Source organism: Mustela putorius, unplaced genomic scaffold (assembly GCF_011764305.1).
Source record: "Mustela putorius furo isolate JIRA1106 unplaced genomic scaffold, ASM1176430v1.1 tig00003845_pilon_pilon_pilon, whole genome shotgun sequence".
Taxonomy (NCBI): domain Eukaryota; kingdom Metazoa; phylum Chordata; class Mammalia; order Carnivora; family Mustelidae; genus Mustela; species Mustela putorius.
The window spans coordinates 45,842,835-45,861,132 of NW_025421998.1; positions in this window are offsets into that span (position 1 = coordinate 45,842,835).

Here is an 18,298-nt window from a genome sequence, read left to right on the forward strand (position 1 = left end):
TGTGTTATATATAGTCCTTTATTCTCTTTGAGTCTTGAAATATATTGTCTTCTACAGTTGTAGAATATCTCAATTCGTAACTTAAAATTCGTCAGATACACTTGATTTTTATCAAGATATCGTAAAATTGACTTTGTTAAGATTTGCATGCCCGAGTTGTCAAAACACACCTTAAAATACTCCAATAACCAAATCAAAGATCAGATTTTAGAATTAGTTTATACTAGTTTGAAATGAATCAAATTTAAAAATAAAAGCCCATTCTGTTTAATGTTGAAGAGTACCCCATTATACAGATGGTTTACCATTTGTAAATCCATCACCCTTTGAAGGACGTTGGTGTCCAATCCAGCTTTTGATGATTGTGTTTATGAATGTAAGTGCTATAAACATATTCACTAGTCATTTTTGTGAATATAAGTTTTTGTGTTCTAGACTAAATTATCTCAGAGGAGAGTATTTAAAATAATGAGCCAATAGGTTTTTTTCCATGATTGACAGGGAATATACAAAACCAAGATACTCGAGTTACATAAATATTAAGTAACTTGCCCAAGGATCCCCAGCTAGTGAGAGATGAAACAATTTGCACCCTTACTTCTTGACTCACATGAATAATGAATACTAATAGTAACTGTGAAAATGGTTTCATTAAATAGAAAAGGTTTATTGAAACTGTTATAACTACTTTATGTTTTATTTCTTAGAAAAAGTTAAAAGATCCTTACAGATCATATAATTTTGCCTGTAGATATTACAATGTGAAAACAGGAAGAGCCCTAAGAGAGGTGAAGCCATTTTTGAGCTTGGATATAAAATGAAATGTTTGCTTTTGATAAAGATGAGTAAGTGAGAAGAAAAAGAACAAAGACAGACTTTGTAGATTTTTGGCTTGAATAAAAGTAGGTAGGATACTCATAATCTACTCTCAGCAAAAGTGATAGAGGAAGAAAATACACAAGAAAAGGTTTCCCAAAAAGTCAAGGGCTAGGCTAAAGAGAAGCAGAAGTGGCAGTATTATCACTGTGAAAGATGAATGTAGTGGCACTTCTAATTTATTTAGTATTCAGGATTTCAACCTTAATTAGGATTCCTTTGTCACATCATTCATCAAATATACTTGAAGAAATGGAAATTAACCTCAAAGTTTCTGTCGCCTCAGGCATGCTTTTAATACTTTTACTCATTTCAGTGTATTGTGAAGTACAGTGAGTTGACTTGGAAATGTTTTCGTTGAAACAAGTAACATCCAAATGAAGAAATCGCACATTATAAGCAATTCTGGCAAGGATATAAAAAAGCAGCCATTTAAATGGTTAGTAACTTGCATTTCTTTCATCCAGTGCTAAGAACAGCAAGTTTTGTTCCAAAAATTCTGCTCTTGCCACCCTTATGATTTGATTTGCCAAAGTTCTTTGAAAAAATTACTTTAAAAAGGGTTCTTGCTTATGATATCCCACAACATTTGTTTTGTTAACAATGTGACTATATTTTTAAAGGGATTTATACAGCTATGGCTATAATTTACCAAGATGGATATGGAAAATGTATGATTATTAATTCAATAGGCATATTTAGCATGTGCAGAACTACTTCAGTTACTAAGACAATCCTTTTTCAACTTTCTCTTCTAGCAAAGTTCCATCCATTTCTCAAAACCTTTCCCGTACGTGACGCCCTTACTTGATTCTTACCTATATGTAATGCCTCCTTTGATAAACACAGACCGGGTAGCACGGATTACTCTCTCCACCCAATACCTTAGCTCCAGCATACACATCTTTCCTGAATCATCCATGTGCATAAATGTATGGTACATATATACCATGCATATTTCCATATAGAATATAAACATTAATAAGAAAGAAAAAATGTTACGTTTTGATTCTCTCAAAATAAAAACTTTACAGGCACTAAACATATTAATCATCTTTTGATTTCACAAATAAATACATGAATAATATTAAATTCTAAGTCACAGTTTAATCATTATTAGATACAGGAGCACTGTACTTTTTTTGTTGGGTGATTGTAAAATCAAGTGATTTTGCAAGTCCTTTTAAAGTGATAGAGAATGGGACACTTTGTTGTTGGTCTCAGTGTTTGTTCCTCTTAAGTTTATATCCTATTGTATAATTAATGCATTGACTATATGGCAGTTAAGCACCAGGCTTAGAGACTAGATTGAGCTTCTGTTCAACTACTCCTCAGCTATAATGTGACTCTGGTGACTTTTTGAAACATTTCTGATTCTGGTTTCCTTGTCTAAGAAAAGTGAGTGAATAATAATGTGATGTATTTCATTGAGCTATTTGTTTAAATCAAACAGAGTGAATAAATAACGTGCTTAGAAGAATGTTAAACACAAAGTAGATCCTCAATAACTATTAGTTTTTACTATTTATTGGTATTGTTTGACATATTTATAAAGACTTACTGAATTCTTCTGGGCAGATTCCCTATCCCCCCTCCCCACCCATAGCTTAAAATAGGAGACTGGATTCCCAATGCTTGAATTATAAAGGTTTTTCATATCACATAAGACTCCCTTTCCCTAGTGAATTTTTGCATTTTATCCCAAATTATGAAAGTAAGCACAGAGACAAAGAATTACATTAATTTTTAAAGGAGCTGAGTCTATATGGTAGTTTCCAAAATAAAATAGAAGTTCCCTGTATATGAATGTGTGGTTGGAAAAAGCTTTGTGATGCTCCTACACCAACTTTAAGTGTTGGCTTGAGAAACACTGAAAGTATTCTCACTCCGTGGAGAATATTCTCTGTGTCTTATACTTCAGAGCTGTCAGTCAGTATTTTTGATCATTAGCCATCTGTGATTATTTTAATTTTTGTCAGCAGGAGAAGGAACTCTTCTCCACCCAGGAGCTCTGTTATTACAATATAATTTATATGTAAAGAGCTCATTTCATCAGTGAGAGAAACTTTTGCACTGCTTTTTTTTCCCCCCTAAGGATTGAGAGAAACTAGTGGATATCTTGTTTTTCTTTTCTTTACCTGACTCTTTGCCACTGTTTCTCTGTCATACTTCACATATCTTGTGGTATATCTTTATACAGAAAATTTCCAAACACCTAGTCAACAGTTTTAAGAAGAGTTAGGCTGATTTCCATATGTCTTAAATACAAAACCTCATATTTATTGTAGCTGATATTTTAAAACTTAAAACTCATAAAGAAAAATATAATTTTTTTTTAATTTTTAATTTTTAATTTTTTATAAACATATATTTTTATCCCCAGGGGTACAGGTGTGTATGAGAAGAATAAATGAAACAAGATGGGATTGGGAGGGAGACAAACCATAAGTGACTCTTAATCTCACAGAAAAATATAATTTTTTTGCAGTGATATTTAATGTTGAAGAGGAAGCCTCTAGTTGAGATTTTCTTATTAACAGTTTATTAAAAAGGCATGATGACATTTTAGCTATAATTACATAATAAGGGCAAGTTTTGAAGAAGGCAAAAAAAAAATGAAAGTAAAAAAAGTTGGCCTTTTCTATGTATTACTGTGAGTTAGGACTTGGAGTCATGGAATCACATTCATACCTCATCCTACTTGTGCTTCTGATTTCAGTTTGACCTTCAGCAAGTCAAAAACTCCCCTCCATCACTTTACCTATAATGTGGGATAATAATGTTTAACTGAATATGGTTATTGCAAAGATTAATGAGTTATTGCTCATAAAATGTGATCCATGTATTAAAAATCTCTGCATGAAGAGAAGCCTGAATCCCTGGGTCATTATTGCAGAGTGGTTCTGTGAAGTGAAGTGAATTATTGATCAACTACACAAAATTTTAGGTCTTGAACTTTATGAAGCAAGTTTCAAATCTCAGGATAGATGTTACTGGAAATGAGTGCTTTTCAAGGTCCCATGCCATCTCTTACTGAACCAAAAATACCTTGTTGTTTTCTTTCCTGGTGAAAGGGTGCATTATATTCTTAGCAGGATTGACTCCTGGGGAAATTACTGATGATCTGAGGACACCTCTAAATAGATATATATTTTTTCTTTTCCATTTACTTTCTGCTCTCCCATTTCATAACCCAGGTTCTATTTCTTTACTTTTCTGTCTCTACTTTCTTTAAAAGCATGAACGTGGAGTGTTTACTCATATAACTGAAGTGGAGGAAGCAAATGATCTCTGTTTGCCCAGAAGAAAATGACAGCAATAGCAAGGACAGCTCAGTACCTCCTCTCTCGGGGCACCTGGGGGCCTGTTTAAAAAATAACTGAAGCGTGGTATCACGCATTCATTCAGACAATTTTTTACTGAGAAGTTTTGAAACAATGTTAAAAATAAAAGTAAAGATTTCCTTGATGTTCACTTGTCTTCATCTAGGAGAGAGGAGTGGGGAAGATGGCATATGAACACACACACACACACACACACACACACACACAATGCATACAGTGGAGGTATGAGGACAGTTACTTCCTGAAATACTCAGCTTGGTAGGAAGCAGCAGCTACTTCTGAGAAATAGCAGAAAGGTAGCTGAGTGCCCACGTTACCCTGTGTCACTAGGGCTAGTCCCATTGAAAACTAACCTAATCTGTATCCAATTTAACATCTGAACTTAATTTCTTTGGCTCTAATCAACCCAGAGAACCTTCCCCATAGAAGCCTTGACATTAGTCATGATATGTAGAAATGTCAAGAGTAATGACAAATAATTGCCATATATACTTTCATGAAACTTGCCTTTTAGAGATAGTTTCTTAAAGAGCTCCAAAGCATAGAGCATTCTGATACAGACAGAATGTTTCTGTATGCCATCATCTTTTCAAAGAATGATGGAATAGGGTCAGCGTTCCTGTAGAGATAATTTTGTCTCATTAGAAAAACTAAAAGAATTAACAAACTATTGTTTACACCCTGTAGTTGCTGAAAGATTTAGAGTTTTGCTTATTCTATCCTGAGGTTTCATTACCCTGTCGAGGGCTGCTAAAATCACGTGACTCTCATACACTGTCTGGCCATATAGACCAGGAAACAATGTGATTCATCACTGTCCCATAGCAGCCTGGGTTTATGGCTTCAAAAACGATTCTACTCGTAAGTCATCAGAATCATAGGAACAACTCAGTTAAATCTGCCCTCCTACCGAAGGTGAGACACAATCAGGTCAGATATCAAATAAACTATAATTAAGCTTTGGAAAATTTAAAAAACAAATGAGTTAATGATTTTATTTCTATGCAAATAACAAATCTTTGGGATAGATCAAATGCATTTTTTACTTCCATATTGCCAAACTTTGATTTGATTGGTTCTATATTTATCCCCATGTGGCAGCTGGAGCACTCACTTTAGAGGGAAACTTTCCTAATTCCAGTCTATCAAGGAAAATCTGCAAGTTAAAAACTCACTTTTATCAGCAGGCATTCAGAGAATGGCAGGTGGCAAATAAAGCTCTTAGTAGATTATTCTAATTGCATTTTCTTTTACCTTCATAACTTAAGAACTTGTAAGAAAAGAGAGAGGGCAGCTTTCTATGGTTTTGACAGTTGTGTTTGTATCATTCTCTTATAAATACTGTTCAAAGTTTTCATAGACTCTAAGGATGAACCTAGTTTGAAGTGTCAAGTGTCAAATTGCACGGGTGTACAGAAAAAAGAACTAGGAATAATTGGAAGCATTAGATATTAAAATTATTAATTGATTAATGTTACTACAAATTATTTTTATGTCTTTCTATACTTTTATTTATCTTAACAAGTTTGAAAATTGATCAATGCGGGGTTTGATTCCGAGACCCCAGTATCATGACCTGAGCCGAAGGCAGATGCTTAATGACTGAGCCAGCCGGGTGCCCCTGTGTTGTGGTTTTGATTTCCATTTCACTGATGGCTAGTGATGTTGAACACCTTTTCATACGTTGGCCATCTGTATGTTTTCTTTGGAAAAAAAATGTCTATTCATTTCCTCTGTCCATTTCTAAATCAGGTTATTTTTTTTTTCTGTTAAGTTGTTGGAGTTCCTTATATGTTTTGGATAATAACCCCTTCCCAGATATATAGTTTATAAATATTTTCTTCCTCCCATCAATTTTTCTTTCATTGTTCTGATTGTTATTTTGCTATGCAGAAGCTTACTAGTTTGATGCACTCTCACTTGTTTGTTTTTGTTTTTGTTACCTATGCTTTTGCTGTCATATTCAAGAAATCATTGCCAAGACCTTTTTTTCAAGGAATTTTCCCCTGTTTTCTTCTATGAATTTTATGGTTTCTGATTTTAAATTTAGATCTTCAATACATTTTGAGTGAATTTTACACATGGTGAAAAATAAGTGTTCAATTTCATTCTCTTACATGTGGATAAGAGGTTCTCCCATAGCACCATTTACTAAAAAGAGACTATTCTTTTTCCATTGTGTATTCTTTGTACCATACCCTTGTCAATGGTTAGTTGACCATGTATGTGTGGGTTTGCTTCTGGGCTTTGTTTTCTGTTTAATTGCTCTATGCTATATGTCTATTTTTATGCCAATACCATACTGTTTTGTTTCATATAGCTTCATAATATTGTTTGAAATCAGGAAGTATGATGCCTGCAACTTTATTCTCCTCTCAAGATTGATTTGGCTATTTGGGGTATTTTGTGGCTCTTTATAAATTAGCACCATCTTTTTCTATTTTGTGAGAATGCCATTTGAAGTTTAATAAAGATTGCATTGAATCTGTAGATTGCTTTGGTACAGAGATATTTGACATTACCCTTGTAATACATTTTATTTATTTTTATTGCCTAATTGCTCTGGCTAAGATTTATAATACTGTGTTAAGTGGCAGTAGTAAGAGTGGTATCCTTGCCTTTTTCCAAATGTTAGAAATCCTTGTCTATTCCAAATGTTAGAAAACTTTCCAATTTTTTACTGTTGAATGTGACATTAGCTATGAACTTGTCATATATGACCTTTCTTGTGTTGAGGTATTTTCCTTCTATACCTAATTTGTTGGGAAGTTTTATTATGAAAGATATTATATTTTGTTAAATGATTTTTCTGTAGTTATTGAGAAAAATCATATAATTTTTCCTTAATTTTGTTAGTGTGGCACATAACATTGATTTTCATAAGTTGAACCATCCTTGAAACCCAATGATAGATCTCACTGGGTCATGATGTATGATCCTTTTAATTTGCTATTGAGTTAGGTTTGCTAACATTTTGTTTATATAAGTATATCATTAACATATATTGTTTAATAATGTAATATATATAATAAACACAACTTCATGTAAGTTTCATAGAAAATATACCTGAATTCCCCAAAATTTACAAGACAAGAACAGTGAGAGAATAAGCCATTTGCAACAACATGGATGGAACTAGAGCGTATCATGCTTAGCGAAATAAGTCAAGCAGAGAAAGACAACTATCATATGATCTCCCTGATATGAGGAAGTGGTGATGCAACGTGGGGGCTTAAGTGGGTAGGAGAAGAATCAATGAAACAAGATGGGATTGGGAGGGAGACAAACCATAAGTGACTCAATCTCACAAAACAAACTGAGGGTTGCTGGGGGGAGGGGTTTGGGAGAAGGGGGTGGGATTATGGACATTGGGGAGGGTATGTGCTTTGGTGAGTGCTGTGAAGTGTGTAAGCCTGATGATTCACAGACCTGTACCCCTGGGGATAAAAATATATGTTTATAAAAAATAAATTAAAAAAAAAAAAAAACAAGCATAGGAAAAATCATTGATTACGAATTCACCTAAAACATGCAGCAATGACAGGTAGAACAGACAGAGAAAAATCAAACCAATATTGTTAGGATCAGCAGGTAATCATTCTTATGTTCCAGAAACAGCAGAAGTCATGAGTAAAACCAAGGATGTTGATGAGCACATATCCTGGGTTGTGAGCAGCCATCAATTTCCATGTGTGGGGAAATGTGACTTAAAGAACTATCCTGGAGAAGAGAGGTCAGAGCCAGCCTTACTTTCTGAACCACAGCAGAAGTACTGTATAACTTCTTTGTGAAGATAGGGCTAAGAAAGATTAGACTAATGTTCTGTTAAAGTTATAGCCCAGAATAGTATAAGGATGGAACCTTTCTGTTACATAGAAGGCTTTACTCTAGAGCATGGAAGTCTCACTTTATGGAAGACTCTATTCCTAGGAGTAGGGAAAAGCTTAAAAGGCACCATGTTTGACTGGAATAGGAGATTTGCTCACTATTATCTTCCTGACAAAGGAAGATTAAATCCTCTGTAGAGTAATATAGCATCATTCAATGCATATGTATATATATTTATACATAAACAGTATCTGGCTTTAAATAAAAAATTATTAGGCAAGCCAGGAGCCAGGCTAAAACAACAAAAAATCAAGAGAAAAAAAGATAATAGAAACGGATCCAAAAACATTTTATATGTTAGAGCATCAGTCACCAATTTCAAATGAACTATAATATCAGTATTCAAGAACATATTGTGATATTATGAGAAAATACAGTAAACGTAATACAAGTCTTGAGAGTCTCATCAAAAAACATGTTAAACTGTTTAAATAGAAGTTTTGAAAAATTACAACAACTGTCAAGTAAAATAACAGGCAATACAGAAAAAAGAATTAGTGATCTGGAAGATACAAAAGTATAAAATAATTATTGAGATACAGAAAAAAAGATGGAAAAGATATGAGAACTAAGAGAAATGTAAGTAACACATAGGTGTGGAATGAAACCAGTAGCACACATATACACAATTGGAGTAGCAATTTAAAGGGGAGAGAGAAAGAGGGGAAAGAGAGAGAGAAGAGAGAGAGAAGTGGAAGAAAGAGAGGCAGAAGTAGTATTTGAAGAGGTATCTTAGAACTTTTTTACTCAGAAAGGACGTTGAGTAAATATTAAAAATCTCCATAAATTTCAAGCATGTACACAAAACAATCAAAGAAAGCCCTATATAAGTACATCATAGATAAACTGAGAAAATTTTAGACAGAGAAAACTTTAACAGTAACCAGATTAAAAACAAAACCAGCACATCATCTTCTAATGAACAGTCATAATACTGATGGAAGTATTACCAAAACAAATGATGAAAGTCTGTAGACAATAGAGCAATATAATTAAAATGCTTAAAGAAAATAAGAACCCCAAACTACTTTTCAGGACTCAGTGAAAGTATCCTTCAAACATGAAAATAAAATAAAGATGTTTTAGGCAAACATAAATGAGAACACTTGTTACCAGAGGACTCACCTAAAAATTTCTAGAGGAAGGTTTATAGATAGAAAAAACATGTGTCTAGATGAAAGCAAAGTAATGCATCAATTGCCTAAAAATCCATAATTATATATTTTTAAATGTAAATAAATATTGACTAGTAAAGAATATAATACTATTGTCAAGTGTTTGTCCATCAGGAGACATGTACAATAATGTTCATGCGTGTAGTATCATCATTTCTATACTATGTAGTATAATAATGTGCACCGAAAATAGAACTGTAGTATCTGTTATAATTTCATATAAAATATAGTCTATGAATAAAAATATTGGGATAATAACAGACTGCAAATAATAGTAGAATGATTTTCTACCTATGCTGTTTAAAAATCACAATCATTCATGAAATTACCAAGTCTAAAATTATATATCTACATTTACTTATGAGACACTTAAGAGAAAATAAGTTATAACTTTAATAGATAACCAAATATAATTCAAAGTCAGTATGTCAGGTAGACAATTTGTAAGTAAAAATCTGAACAATATAATTAAGAAACATTATCTAATAGATGCATACCAAAACATATTCCTAGAGATAAATATACACTTATTTTCATTAATACATGGGCAATTTAAAAAATCAACCACCTGATAAGTTACAAAAGAAGTATCAAAATAATCCAAGTATTTTACATAAAACAAAATTAATATTAATAAGAAATTCAATCAGGTTCAAAAATAACACTTAAAAGCTAATAAAATGCAATGAAACAATAAAAGTAAATTTCTTTGAAAGCTTGAAAATGAAGTTGCAAGTTATTCATTTGTTCAAAAGTTCATCACAAGGGTCAATACAGATTTTAGAAATACAAAAAAGTACCACATATCAAGTCTTACAGACTTGTACTAATTTCATCTTCACAGGTAAATACATTATTTAGATGCATTAAAAAAAGAGAGAGAGAGAAAACCAGATAACGCTTTTCAACTCAAAGAATAAGGGAGTTGGATGTTTACAAGATAAAGAATAACTGACAATTTTAAAGAAGGGAAATAAGATGGAAAAACTTACTTTACCATATTAACATACATTTTAAGGCAGAGTGACTAAGACATTATGATGTTGACATAGAATGAGAGCAGAAACATGTTGTTATACAATATATACTAAATATACTAAGAAAATGAACGAGTGAAGAAATATCATCCAAATAAATGCAAAAATCGATCATCCATTCAACAAACCATAGTCATTGGTAAACAAACAAAGTGGGAAAAGGAAGAGAAGAAAAACTATGGAAACTGGAAATAGAAGGGAATTTTTTCATCTGATAATCAAAATATGTATAAACTAAATAGTGATGAAAATTTATATGCATTAGCTACAATGTCTATAGCAAAGAATGATGATAGTGATGATTATTCTCACTATTTAAAAGTAAAATCTGTAGGAATTGGAAAGTAAATTATACTGTCATTATGTGCCATGTTGGCCTGGATCTATTTAAGAGAAGTCCCATACAGAGGGCGTCTGGGTGGCTCAGTTGTTTAAGCAACTGCCTTTGGTTCAGGTCATGATTTGGAGTCCTGGGATTGAGTCCCGCATCAGGCTCACAGCTCCATGGGGAGTTTGCTTCTTCCTCTGATCTTCTCCCTTCTCATGCTCTCTCTCACTCTCTCTCAAGCAAATAAAATCGTTAAAAAAAAAAAAAAGTCCCATACAGAAATGCACAAGGTAAGGGATCACTGTTATGTCATAAGGTAAGAGATCACAATTAAATTGTTGAAGTAGCAAGAGAAAGTAGCTGTCTCCGTCAGAATCGTAGAAAAGAAGAAATGAAATTAATTTTTATTTTAATGTGGAAATTTGAAGAAAGGCACAGCAGGACTGGGTTTCAAATTTCTGAGGAAAGGGTGCTGCTCAATTCCTACTGTTTTTTGTCTTGTTTTGCTTTTGTTTTTGTGGAAGTCAGAGGAGTAACTCTGTGTGAATTAGACAAAGAATTTTTTTAAGACTTTATTTTTTATTTGACAGAGAGAGACAGACAGAGAGAAGCACAAGCAGGGGGAGCAGCAGAAGGAGAAAGAGGGAAAAGCAGGCTCCCCAACTGAGCAGGAACCCCCAATGTGGAGCTCAATCCCAAGACCCTGGGATCATGACCTGAACCAAAGACAGATTCTTAACAACTAAGCTATCCAGGCACCCCTAGACAAAGTCTTTTGAAAAGTCATTTGGAATTGTTGGAAAACAAAATTGGGAAGGATAGCTCCAGCTTGGGTGAAAAAGCTCTGATAGAGAAACAAAAATCAAAATAAAAAACAAAGTAAGAATGGCAAAGAAACACAAAGGAGCATATATCTTCTTCCTATACTGGTTTCCAGGCTCTTTCTAGTACTGTCTAGGCAGGGCCAAATAGGATGTCAGGTGCCAAAAGTCTCAGCATCACAACAGATTGGAGATGGGTAGATTGGAAGCTGGCATGCAATAGTATTATAAATGGAATATTTACTAAATATATAACTGTCTACATACAAAGTCAAAAATATTAACACAATTTTTTAAACTACTGTAATCAGAATGATATAAGCATAATGTACAAAAATCAGAAGCACTCTATGGTAAGAGATAGCTACTGAGAACATCTAAAAGACAGAATGAATCAGATTATTTAATAAATGACTTATATTTAATAAATGACTATGAACCTAATCATGGCAGTAATATATGTGATATATAATAATTATATATAATATATAACAATGATGTTGCATAATAACAATGTATACATTGATAGAGATCTATCTTTGCTTCTATTAAATGTTCTAATGTTAGGAAATGAATATAATTAATTATAAAATGTTACTAACAGATATAAAGGAGGTCTAATAAAGAGCAACAGTAGGGATAAGAAGGCTCAAACTTATAAAACTCTTAATTTTTGTAAATTGATCTAAAAAGAATCCTATTACAATCAATCAAATTCTCAATAGATTTTTTTCAAGAACCTTTAAAAAGCAGTTGAAAAAATTTACAGAGTAAAGAAAAAAATTAACAATTTTAAAGAAAGAATACAAGATGGGAAAACTTGCATTACCAGATATCAAAATATGTTTTAAGGCAGAGTGATTAAGATATTATGTTGACTATGCTGACATATGTGCAGACAAATAACAATTAGAATGAAAAATCTAAAATCAGATCCATGCATGTTTGGAAACTTGATATACATTACAGTCAATATTACAAATGAGGAGGGAAGAAATTTATTTTAAATACTGTTAGGGTAACTGGTTATTCATATGTAGAAAATAGAAATTGGATCACTATCTTAGAGCATACACAATGACTAATTTTAGGAAGAAATAAAAATTTTTAAACTTTTAGAAGTAGAAGTTAATAATATTTTCAGTGACATCAGATCAAATAAAAACACACTGATACATTTGATTATACTAAGATAACAATTTATTACCATAAATTACTATTTAAAAGGTTGAAAGAAAAATCCAAAGAATTTTAGAAAATATTCACAAAAACACGTAATGGTCAAAAATGATCTTGAATTTAAAAAAGTGAAATGGGGGAAATCCGAGGGGGAGATGAACCATGAGAGACTGAACTCTGAGAAACTGAAGGTTTTGGAAGAGAAGGTGGGATGGGTGATCCTGGTGGTGGGTATTAAGGAGGGCACGTATTGCATGGAGCACTGGGTGTGGTGCATAAACAATGAATCTTGGAACATTGAAAAAATAAAATAAGGTTTAAAAAAAGTATTTACTAAAAAAAATCACAAATGAAAAAAGTAATAATCCAATAGATAGATTGAATATACTAACACGAAGTTCAGAGTAGAAAATACAAATGGTCAATAGACATGTGAAAAATTATTGAATAATTCCATGCTCATGAACTATACTTTTCTTTTAAAAAACTGCAATATTGGGGCACTTGGGTGGAGCAGTTTGTTGAACATCTGACTCTTGTTTTCAGCTCAGATTGTGATTTCCTGCTCATGGATGGAGCCCTGAATTGTACTGGGTGAGGCGTCTGCTTGAGTTTCTCTCTCCCTCTCCCTCTGTCCCTCCTCCCCAAAATAAGTATGGAAATCTTTTTAAAAAATACAATATTGTGAGATGGTAAATTGCTACATCAATCTTTGAAAGTATCAAATGAAATTAAAGAGACACATACTGCACATCCAGGATTTCCATTTTTAGGTATATAAACTGAATAAAATCTCACACATGTGAACCAGTAACATGTAGAAAACACCACTTACCATATTGTTTCTTAACAAAACACTGGAAACAACCTAAATAAAAATGTATCAATAGGGGGATGGATAAATAAGTTATAGTATAGCAGTAAAATGAAAAAAAGTAAGTCTACAGATGTCAGCATTATTAAAATATCTTTTACATATTTTTTTTCTTTATTGGTCATCCATTAAACATTTTAGAGGTTGGTAATTGTGTCCTTTGACCAGAGAGGGGGAAGAATCATGAAATGCTGTAGTTATGTGTTGATTTAGACTCCTAAGAAATATGCTTAATTGGTAAGCAGGTCTAATATTAAAGCAGTAACAATGAACTGAATTTTTCTGTCGCTAATTTGCTGTGGAATGTTGGGCAATTCATTTTTACTCATTGTCAAGAAATTTGGTTCAAATACCTACTTCTTAGTTTTCCTTTCTATCCTGAAGAATCTAATGTTCTTCATTCCCGAACATAATGCTTGTTTTTAAAGGGTTGTGTAGGATGACAAATTTCTACCTAAATGACTCTATTAAGCTTTAAACCAGTATCGCATCAAAAATAATTTATTGACTGTGGCTCTAAACTCAGTGTGACTTCTTTTGCCTCTATCCATATATAATGCACAAGTAATATAAAACTTGATTTAATATTTTTCAGTCACATTATAAGACACCTCCTGTATTCTGTATTTCAGCATTATAGACACTTTATTCTACCAATTCAGGGAGGAAAATGATGTGAATAATTGAAATCTGGTAAAAATACTGGCATTATCAGAAGACTTTCAGAAGGAAAAAAGAAAGAAAGAAAACCATGCAGTTTTTCATGCAATTCACTCATCTGCATTCTGCACTCTTTGTAAAATACAGATTTCCAAGGGGCTCTAGGTTCAATGTTTTTATGCAACCCGTATAGAGCTATGAGTGTTTTTTGGAAGATGGGAGCAAAAGCCAAGTGAAGTATGGCAGTAAACTAAATGTCTAAAAAAGCAAGTGGTAGAGTAGATGAATGTTAAATGTTAAAGAATGGCTGATATATGTGTCCAGGCTCTTCTGTTTATATTAATTAATAAAGTTAATTAAAAGTAGATATAATATATGATAATGAATTTCAAAAGAACACTGCACATATTTCCCTCTGAAACTTTACCAAAAATCTACTAACTTGGAAACACTACTTTTATTTATTTATTTTTGAACTAAATACTATTTTTGATAGACATTCAAGCATCTTTCAGGAAATACAGAGACTGTTTCTTCATATGCAAACCTAATGGGAGTTTGTAATAATTTTCTTGCTCTGTAGGAAGATATTCCTTAGGGAAAGCACATTTAATAGAGGAAATGTGTTGATTTCAGTAATCACAGATGTTTATTCTAGTCTATTTATATTTGACTCTACATTTTTTATAACATATAAATAAATTTCATAAAAATTTGGTGCTAATGAGAGTGTGTGATGCTGATAATCCTGACTCCACTTAGGGAAATTGCATATGGCTCTTCTCCAGGTTTGTTCACACATCTCTACCCAGACGCACTCCATATCGAATCTATAACACCCCTGCTATTCAATTGCTTGGCATCTATTGTACAAAGACTGCCAACCTTACTAAATTACATAGTATTTTGGGAAAGAAGACAAATTTCTATCAAGGAATAGCTTGAGATCACTGTGCTTATAACCTATTACAGAGTTGTTTTCTTTCTTTCAAAGGTAAGATGTGTCAGTGGCAAGCCAGGTTACTTTCTAATGTCTGTTTGCATCAGATTTCGTTTCCTGGAACCTAAAAGAAATGAGCTAGAATTGTATATATCCATTTTAAATCTTGAAATTTCTTAAGCAACTAGGGTATTTATATATATATTTAGACACTTTAAAACGAAAACTCTGATATAAATGAATGTGTATATAGTCATAAACATCACAAACATACAAACACACACTCTCGCAAAGGCTTACTGGCATAGGAGAGCATAAACAAAAACTATTATTTATTGAGCAGACATTTAGCAAGACTCTAAGCTACCATTTCTCTAAACTCTCTGTAACTGTAAGAATTACCTAAGGCATGTGTTTAAATACCAAATTGTGGTCCTTACCTAAACCCTACTGAATCAGACTCTAGGAGTAGATACCTAGAAATCTGTAATTCAGTAATGGTTAGCTTGTTATAGTTGTTTACAAGAGGTAGAATCTGGGATGTGAAATAAATCTGTGTAATTGAAAAGCCCACATTTTCCTACCCTCACTGCTTTTGCTTTAAGAAAAATGTTTTATAGATATATAACTTACATACCATAAAAGCTATGCTTTTAAATACTGCAGTTGGCTTTTTTATACTCACAGAGCTGTGCAACAATTACCACCATTTGCTATGGGGTTGGGGGGAAGGATGAAAACACTTAATATGAGATCTGCCACATATTTTTAGATTTGCAATTTCTTAATTATTATGGTGCTTAGCATTACCTCTGCTTACTGGCTATTTGTATATCCATTTTAGAGATTTAAATCCTTTGCCCATTTTTTTCCTTTGCCTATTTTTAAATTGGGTTGTTTATATTTTTATCATTAAGCTATAAGTGTTCTTTATATATTCTGTATAGAGCTCATCAGATATATCACATATATCTATATATCTCATATATATATACATACATATACATATATACACATACATATGTATATCTTCTACATATACATATGCTATATATGTATATATCTCATCAGATATGAGATATACGACTGACAAATGCATTCTTGCATTCTTCCATTCTATAGAATTTTTTTCACTTTATTGTTGAAATCCTTTGAAGCACAATTTTTTGTTTACTTTTGATAAAGATCAATTTATTCTTTTGTCACTGCTTTTCTAAGAAACCATTGTGTAATCTAAGCTGATAATGAATTACTCCAATATTTTCTTCTAAGAGTTTTGTAGTTTTAACTCTAAAGTTACATCCCTGGTTTATTTTGAGTTAGTTTTTGTTTAAGGTGGGAGGTGGCATCTGACTTCATTCTAATGTATGAGATTATTCAGTTGTCTCAATATTGTCTGTCCAAAAGACTGTTTTTTCCTTCATTGAATTATCTTGACATCACTGTCAAAAATCATTTAACCATTAATGTATTTATTTCTCGACTTCCAACTCCATTCCTCTGACCTATATGTCTATTCTTATTCTTGTACCACTGCCCTGATTACTATACTGTATAGTCGGTTTTGAACCAAGGAAGTATAGTTTATCTGATTTTGCTTGTCTTGTTCAATATTGTTTGGTTATCCCAGGTGCCCTAAATTTTTATATGAATTTTGTAATCAGCTTGTTAGTTTCTATGAAATGGGCATCTTGAATTTTGATAAGACTTACATTGTATGTATATGTTAGTTTGGGTGGTATTGCCACTGTGGAAATATTCAGTGATCCAATCAGTGAATCTGACTTACTCCTCAGCCCCCATTTCATTTTGTTTAACTCTTTTGACTATGGTATTTCTGTCTTTCCATCTCACCCAAGAATATCTGGTTTTCTAAGTGACATATAATTCATAATGTAAATATTATAGGCTCCTTGTAAAAGGTGTGACATGCCTTTCGGATAAGGTGCCTTATAGAACAGTATATATTTTCTATATTGGGAGAACAAGAACATAACACAAGAAAAATCTGTGCATAATACAGGAGAACAGGAGAATGGCATAATTCTAAAATCATAGGAAAAGTATTTACACTTGTAAGAAGTAAATTTCATTTGTTTTTTAGTAAATAATTCCCAGGTTATTAAAAACCAAATAAATTTAAAGTGAAAATAATCAAAATTTATAATAACAAAGACATTTTAAAACTCTGTTGTTCTTATGCATTGTCGTATTTTGTTCTTTTCAAGTAGTCGTCTTAAATATCAGCGCAAAGTTTCATTTTAAAGAGAAAATTTAGGCTGATAATGATTAAACAATGTACTCAAATTATAGTTATGAAATATAGATCTGGTATTTTCATGCAATTCTGATTTAAAGATCTTGATTATTGCACTGTAATAGCTAATAATAAAATGAGCTATAGAATTAAAAAACAAATGTGTTTTTTGTGCCATTCTTTAGCCACTTACTCATAAGTCATTTCACATCTTTTATTTTCAATATTTTTTTATGTGAAATGAGACTAACACTACTTCATGACCTAATGAGATATATATATTCTAGAAAGGCATAATTGGTTTAACATCAAAATTAATAAATATAATTATCTACACTATTTAAAGAAGAAAATAATATATAACATTTTAGTAGGTACAAAACACATTTTATTAAAACCAATTTTCTACATGCAAAGCCTTTTATTAAAGTAGGACTATATGGAAATTTTTATTTAAAAAGAGGATTTTGTTCAGATTATGGACATTGGGGAGGGTGTGTGCTTTGGTGAGTGCTGTGAAGTGTGTAAACCTGGTGATTCACAGACCTGTACCCCTGGGGATAAAAATATATGTTTATAAAAAATAAAAAATTTTAAAAAAAGAGGATTTTGGGGGTGCCTGGGTGGCTCAGTGGGTTAAAGCCTCTGCCTTCGGCTCAGGTCATGATCTCAGGGTCCTGGGATCAAGCCTCAGGGTCTCTGCTTGGCGGGGAGCCTGCTTCCCCGCTCCATCTGCCTGCTTCTCTGCCTATTTGTGATCTCTATCTGTCAAATAAATAAATAAAATCTTTAAAAAAGAGGATTTTTTAAAAGGCCATATTATTAATATAACTGATGGTATATAATTAAAATCTTTCTTTTGAGACTAAGCAAAAGGCAAAAATGTGTGCTATCATCACTTATAGGCAGAATTGTATTA